At 33.3% G+C, this 8671-nt stretch overlaps 1 pseudogene; it reads left to right on the forward strand.

The window, feature by feature from the left end:
* LOC107870294 lies at positions 1–4349 on the forward strand (annotated as a pseudogene).
* Positions 4350–8671: the final 4322 nt, after the last annotated feature.

Here is an 8671-nt window from a genome sequence, read left to right on the forward strand (position 1 = left end):
GCAGCCGGAGAGTCCGGTATCATCATCTCTGCTGAAACTGCCAATGGCCATGCTCCTATAATACCTAAAGTGGCTTTTTCTATAAAGCTATTCTGAAATATGGTCACTTCTTGTAAACAAAGTAATGCAAACATACATGTTATTATAATCACTTTCATTTCATCAAATTATATTTGGGACAAGTTTCTTATTTTGAGAGTATATATTGGTTATAGTAAACTCCAATTTCGTTCATATGAATTTATAGTGTGTATATGTCTTGGGATTTTAGAGTAGGTGGATTTTGATTAGTCAATAATGTTGAAAGCACAAACATCAAAGAAAATTACTAATGAATTCCCTAAATGACTTGCTATTAATACCCAACAATCTCCTTGAATTAGTCTTTAATTTCTCCCTTATTACTCCGTCAATGTTTTCCTTCATAGAAATTCTGATTTTGTTTAGAAGAAATGCTTCTCTACACTCATTTCGTCTATTTTTACCTGTTCAGTATTGACTTGACACACCTTCCAAAAGAAGTTGCCATTGGAACATAGAAAAAAAAGATGTAAAGTATTTGACGGAACTAATTTCCAATTAAAGTTCATCTATTTTTACTTGTTCAGTACTGACTTGACACATCTTTCAAAGGACGTTGCCATTGGAACATAGTAAAAAAGATATAAAATATATGACGAGCTAATTTCCAATGAATGTCCATCGATAATTCGACTTTTCTTTTAATAAATAATAATGTCAATCCTTTTCGTAGTTGCACGAAAATTTCAACCCACGTTGTAAGAAAATTAAGTGTTTAGTTTACATGTATGATGAATTTATTGATCTATTATTCACTTTACCTTTGCATAATTTCTTGATCGATTGTGACATTGTTGAAATCAGAACATCAAGTACGTGTTAGAAATATATGATCTTTCAACAATATACCATCTAAGGGATGGCAAAATTTTGATTCTTTTAAATCTCTAGATTGAGAAATTATTGTGATTAGACAGGAAATGACACAACTGTAGCTTACCGAATACATGACATTAGATAGGAGGTTGTGGATGACACGAATTAGGGTAGAGGGTTCGTAGGTAATAAAGTGTTGTCTTACTTATCCTTCCTCACTAGTAGTCATAGTATTTCTCCTATAGTTGCTTGGCCTTAAATTTCTGGTATTATCTACCATCTCTTTTACTTGATAACATTATTTTGTTGTAGCTATTGTTTGTTTTTTAGAATGTTTCGTGTATTTTTTTTATTAGTTTCTGCTTTGATATGCTCTGATCCTTACTCTCCATATTAACCACACAATATATATACATATCCTACAATATTATTCCAAAGTAGTCTTGTAATAGAACTTGTTGAATATACTTTGATGGCAGCTTATACTGCTGTGATTTCTCTTCTTCAAACTCTTGAGCAACTTCAGCAGAGAAATCCAAAGATTATTCATTGTCAAACTGCTGTAACGCTCGAATCTCTTCATGCTACTGCTGAATATTTTCGAAATTTTCTTGAACAAGGTAGAAAGATCAGAAGGTTTGATCCTGAGAAAATCAAATCTTTAGAGGAAAAAATAAGAGTTGTTGCCAATGATGTAGAAGATCTTGTTGAACTGAAGATTTGTCGAATAATTAAAGACTTAAGTTGGATATCTGGACTAGCACGTATAGTTTTACATAGGAAATTGATGTCAATTGTTGTAAAAATCGAAACAACAAAGAAAGAAGTGATGGAGATTGTTTCTGATTTTAGCACAAGTAGTACTCGTGATGCTGATGATGTTGATCAAATTCTTGAATTATCTACAAGTAATTCTATGTTGCAAAATTTGGAAGATGATATCGTGCAGGGACTTGATGAAGACTTGGAGATAATAGTTAAAAGATTGATAGGACCACCATCGGATCTAGACATTGTCACAATATCAGGTATGGGTGGCATTGGCAAAACAACACTCGCTAGGAAAGCTCATGATCATCTAGCAATCAGGTATCATTTTGACATTCGTGTTTGGGTTACAATATCTCAGGAATTTCGACATAGAAATGTGTTGTTAGATGCTTTACATTGCATTTCAAAGCAAACAAATATTGTCTTCGAAAGAGATTATTATAAGACAAGTGTCGATGAGTTAGCTGACCGAGTGCAGAAAAGATTAAAGGGTCGAAGATACATTATTGTTATTGATGATATTTGGAGTAAGGATGTTTGGGATAGCATACAAGGAATATTTCCTGATAGCAAATGTAGGAGTCGAATCTTATTGACTACTAGAGAAACCGAGGTAGCAATGTATGCAAATCCTACTAGCCCTCATTAGATGAACCTCTTAGATTTAGAAAGCAGTTGGAAGTTACTTCGCGATAAGGTGTTTGGGCCAAAACATGATCATCCATTTGAGTTGGAAACAATTGGCAAGAGAATAGCCGGAAAATGCCAAGGGTTACCCTTAGCGATTTCAGTGATTGCAGGACACCTTACTAAAACGGCCATGACATTAGAAAGTTGGAAGGATGTTGCCCAAACCTTAAGTGAAATCGTTGCTACTCATCCAAATAAATGCTTAGGAGTGCTCGGTTTGAGTTACCACCACTTGCCTAATCAACTCAAACCTTGCTTTCTTTCTATGGGAGGTTTTCCAGAGGATTTTCAGGTTGATGTTTGGAGATTGATCCAATTATGGATCGCGGAAGGCTTTATAAGGACGTCTGGAAGTGGCAAAAGCATGGAGGAAGTGGCGGAAGATTATTTGAACGATCTTATTAGCAGGAACTTGATAATGGTTTGGAGAAAAAGATTCAATGGTGAGATAAAAGTATGTGGAATGCATGATATAATGCGCGAATTCTGTCTGATAGAAGCTGAAATGACTAAGTTTATGCATGCTGTGAGAACTTATAACCTACACCCTACTGTTCCAAATAAAAACCATTGTCGCTTCAGTTTTCAAACCCAATTTTCTCATTCAGTTGATAATTGTTGCGCGCTATTACCTTCTGTTACTAGGTCTATCTACTTATTTTCTCTATTAACGGTACCTTCTGTAACACGTTACAACATTCTGGGGATATTTCCCATTCGTGATGTAACCTTTGAAGTTTTCTCCCGTTTCAACCTTCTTAGGGTATTGACCATCTTCCATGAAAAGCTCCATTCATTTCCACTTGTAATTACGGAGTTAATTCATTTGAGATATCTTGAAATTCGATTTAATGATGATATTCCTTCTTTAATCTCAGATCTTCAGAATTTGCAAACCATAACTTTACCATGGAGTATATGGATGATGAAGAACTTGAGACTTATACATTTAGGAGGACCTAGTTATTTACCCCGTCCTAGAAGAGAAAGAAGTATTCTAAATAAGCATCACGTGACAACAATGTCTAATCTAAAGGTACTTTCTCTTCTCTGTTCCACTAGTTGTGCAAATGAAGTCTTTTCCGGCATTCCCAATCTAAAGAGATTAGTCGTCCATCATACAACTTCATCAAGCATAGAGGGTAGGGTCAATCGCCTCATTGATATGTCAAACTTGACAAAACTCGAGGCATTGAAGTGTGTTAGTCATGCAGCATGGCCTCTGATGTCCCATCAAGAGGTTTGTTTTCCCAACATCGCTTAAGAGTTTGACTTTAGCTGGCGCGTTTTCTTTTCCTTGGCAAGACATATCAACTCTCGCCATGTTTCCAAGTCTTGAAGAGCTCTAACTTAAAGATGGAGCAGTCATGGGTGATGTATGGAGATTGAGTAATGAAGACAAGTTCGAAAGCTTGAAGTTTCTGTTGTTTAACGTGCTATATCTTGAGCATTGGGAAGCTAATAGTGAAAACTTCCCAAATCTAAAACGCCTTGTTCTGAAAAATTGCTATACCCCATTGGAACTTCCAATAGATTTCGTGGAAATTGCTACTTTGGAGTCAATCGAGCTATATAATTGCATCACTCCTACTAAGGATTCTGCAAGAAAAATTGAACAAGAACAAGAGGACATGGGAAATAGTCCCCTTAAGGTCTACATCCGCTAGCGCGCATACGGTAAATTTAATTAGGTCTCTCTATAAAATACTGTTTCTATTTTTCAATTAAGATGATCATAACTTCTACTTTTTACCTTGTATATGCAGGGATTGAAGCTTATTTTGAGAGACAATGTGATGCTACCTTCAACTTGCATAACTTCTTTTAATTGTTATGATTTAGTATTTTGTAAACCATGACTATTGATGTATTGTAGATTATATATTTTTTATGTCATCATTTTGATGTGAATGAGTTTTCTATTATGCATTGTATATGATGTATTTATTAGAATAGAAGGTTTAACAAATTATACTGCTTAGTTTGTTGTATAGTATTCGTTTTTGGAGGAGGTGCGGTACTTATAGTAAGTCTGTTGGATATTGTAGTGACCCGCCATAGCACCCAAAATGAGCACCACCACGGTCATGTCGCGCCCACTTTTGGGCTTGTAGTGACCGTGTCGCGTTGGCCATTACCCCTCATGATAGGTATGATATAATATCTGGATGAGCAAGGTTCATAAATATTGGCATATGATGGATAGTTTTTTTCTAGCCAGCAAAATCCTAGCATATTTTGTTATCGAATATGTGGTAATAGTGGTTGACCTTCCATTAGTTTAGTTCTTTGGATTGTGAAAGTGTGATATCTAGTTGATCAAATTAATTTATACAAGGCATGCATGTTCGATCCATTTTTAAATTATGCAATTAAAAATTCACCATTTCGGGGGATTCACCCTCCGGCTCTACCATGGTAGGATGTTATTCTATCACTAGACCATAGGTGCTTCTCGATTCAAGACTTTAATTTTTTGTTTATATTTTTTAAACACAATTTTGTTAAGCGGTTTTCATTATATTTTGAGAAATTTTTAAGTTAATATTTTAATGATTTGGTTATATATTCAAAAGTCTTTGGGTGAACATTTTAATAATTTTAAAATCATGCGTAAGATTTTAATGATTAAAGCTACAAAGTAATTGTGAATGGAGAGAAAATAAATACTTTGTAATAAATCGTCATTCAAATTCAAACCTCTAATTTGCATCATTCTTTTTCATTATCACAATAAAAAAGGGAGAAAGGACAATCATGTGCCTATATACGATGATCAAAGCATTTGTTGCAACAAACAAGTGCATAGAAAAAGGGCACTACGGCGGATTAAACTCTCAATTCGTGCAAGATTCGAGTAAAGGGTAGATTACAAGGATTGATTGTATGCAACCTTATCTTACATTTCTGCAGAAAATTATTTTTATAGCTCGAAGATGTGATCTCCTGATCACGTGATTTCTATCAATTATTTTTTATAATCATGACAAGTAAAGCAATCATCTCATTACATAATGGAAATTACACAACTGGATAACATACCGTTCAATTGAGCAACAAATACTCCAAAGGAAAAGTTTGCAGGAATGACCAATTATTGAACAAATACAACTATTACACTTACTAGCACTCTTTGAGTGCTAGATTAGTTGAAGTAGTGAAAACATATGATCACTTACACCAACAATGGTTCAGTTGGTGCAGATGATCCTCTATGGTTTGATCTATCCGCGGCCTGTGGTGCTGGTGGAGGCCGCGAAGGATCTTGCCTTAGAGCAGAAACAGCCAGTGGCCACATTCCTATACCTAAAGTGACCATTTCTTTAAAGCTATTTTGGAAAATAGCCACTTCTTGTAAACAAAGAAATGCTAAGATATAAATTACAATCATCCTCATTTTTCTTCTTAAAGTTTTTATTGATGGAGAATTTAGGATGGGTTGGAATAATTCTTTTTAATTCATTAGAATTTATAGTTTGTATGTATGGCTTAGTGGTAGGCATGAATTTGATTAGTCAAAAACGACTCGTCAATTTCAACTTCCTTGTATCTCTTCCCTTGTATTTTACACCCAAAGTGTCTTTTTTTTTTTTTTTTTAACTTGCACCCTATCCTATTTATTTTTACAATTTACACTCTAACCGCTTGGGTCCCTTGCATTTTATACCCCAAGGTGTCTTCTTTTTTTAATTTACACTCTATTCTATTTTTTTTTTACAATTTATACCCTAACCTTTGTATTTTCTTACAAAACAGTAAAATTATTGTTTTAATGATTTTTTCATTAGGGAAAAATAGGAATAACAATATACTCCCTCCGTTCCATTTTACTGGTTTCAATTTGACATTGCACATTGATTAAGAAAAACAATTAATAACATGATTATTTTACCATAGTACCTTTATTAAATAATGTTTACGTTTTAATTTGGAGATAAAACAATTAATACTAAGGGTAAAAAAGAAAAAAAAAATTGTCTTGTCTTGATTAATGAAAAATAACAAGCAAAATCAAAAATCATATTAGGAAATTTGGGACGAGTAAAATGGAACGGAGGAAGTATTGTTTTTTAAAATAAATTTATTTAATTTTTAGTGTAGGAAGTTAGATGAAAAATTTGCAAACTCAAATTTTTAGAAAATTCCAAACGAATGCAATCTGAGTTAAGAGGAGATTGATATTGCAGAACTAGTGATATAGGAAGACATTGTCAAAGACAAAATTCCATCAATTCATGGGTTATATTTTTTGCTTTATCCTTAACTAGTACTATTCTATTCATTTTCCCTCACTAATTGGTCCTTTCTTTACGTTATTATTTTCTTTCTGACAGGTATTATAGGTGATTATGATTGCATTAATATAGATATGGCTCCAGAAATTTCACAGCACCGTACTTTTACCATTCAGAAGCAACACCACTACGAAATTTTAGCAGTTACAAATTAAAGTGAGAATACTTATCACATGACAATAGTTAGATGATAAATGTGAATGCAAGAACATATCTTGAAAGTTCGTTCCACTAAAAATTAAATAAATTTATTTTAAAAAATAACACTTCCTCCATTCCAAATTTCCTAATTCGATTTTTTATTTTACTTGTTATTTTTCATTAATCAAGACAAGAATTTTTTTTTTCTTTTTTACCCTTAGTATTAATTGTTTTATCTCCAAATTAAAATGTAAACATTATTTAATAAATGTACTATGGTAAAATAGTCATGTTATTAATTGTTTTTCTTAATCAATGTGCAATGTCAAATTGGATTGAGTAAAATAGAACGGAGGGAGTATATTGTTATTCCTATTTTACCCTCATTAAAAAATAATTTAAAAATAATTTTACTATTTTGTAAGGAAATAAAGAGGTTAGGGTGTAAATTGTAAAAAAAAAAAAAGGATTGGATGTAAGTTAAAAAAAGGCAGACACCTTGGGGTGTAAAATGCAAGGGACCCAAGAGGTTAGGGTGTAAATTGTAAAAATAAATAGGATAGGATGCAAGTTAAAGAAAGAAAGACACTTTGGGGTGTAAAATGCAAGGGACCCGAATAAAAGTGTATATTAAAACCGATTTAAATTTTATATAGGGCAAAAAATTCAAAAATAGCATACTTATCCCCTTAATTATGAGTTTCATAGCAACAGTTTCATAATTACATAATATAGCAAGTTGTATTTTTTGTTTTTGCAAACTATTGCTACAAAAATACAAATGCATATGATTTTTACTGTCCTTATGATCGATATGTATTTTGTATTTTTGCAAACTGTTGCTACAAAAATACAAATACATATGCTACAAAATATAATTTGATAAAAGTGTTGTTATTTTTTGTAATTTAATACTTAAGTATGCTACTTTATGTATTTTTATTTTTTTTTGCAACGGGTGATTTATTCGGGAATGGATTATAGATTTTTATCTCGGATAATCAATAATTGATTTTACTCGCGTGGCCCCTAATCAATAATACTACTTCACGCTAAATCCTCTGCCTCTAATTAAACATTGTCTCCATTAGCCGCTTCCCTCAACTACCATCACCACTTGCTACCAACCGTATTATATGTCGGTAGTGACAGATGGGGTTTTTGGCCGTTTGGACGAGAAGTCTTTGATGGAATACATAAAGGCTACTCCTTTAATTTCATTTTTTATATCGGATAAATCGATCGATAATTGAAAGATAATTTGTTAAGCCAAATTGAATTAACCGATATCTTAATATTCGTTTGTAGCAATTAGCATGTCGTAAAAATCGATAATTAATAAGTCAAATCATTAAGTGCAAAAACCAAACCCTAAATTCAAGCAATAACTTCTCTTTGTGTTTGTCCTTCACCTCCACATTTTAAGAAAGATAAGTTTTCAATTCACATGAGATTCCTAAAAGTGATATATGTGATGAATTTAGATAAGTTTTGGATGATAAATTCGTGAAACTGGTGAAAAAAGTGTTTTTGACCACTTTCAGAGCGATTATGGATATTTGAGATATTTTTCGGCTTGATCGTGATCAAATTATGTTTGAGAATCAAAGAACAGCTGAAAAACTAACTCTCGGCACCTACTAAGTTGACCCACGTACCGCAGGTACACAAAGCGGGTGCCAGAAAGCCAAAATCCCGAGAGCTGACTTGCAAGATCTATTGCATCTGCAACCTGCGGTCTGCACTTGGGCCCTGTGCCAGAGCGCAATTACCACCTATGCCCTGCCAGACCGCAAGTACAAAGAGTAGGTGGCTACCGATCCTGTTTTCTCCTATATTGTCCAGGCTTTGTTTTTAGGGTCTTCTCTTGCACTATA

Source organism: Capsicum annuum, chromosome 5 (assembly GCF_002878395.1).
Source record: "Capsicum annuum cultivar UCD-10X-F1 chromosome 5, UCD10Xv1.1, whole genome shotgun sequence".
NCBI lineage: Eukaryota > Viridiplantae > Streptophyta > Magnoliopsida > Solanales > Solanaceae > Capsicum > Capsicum annuum.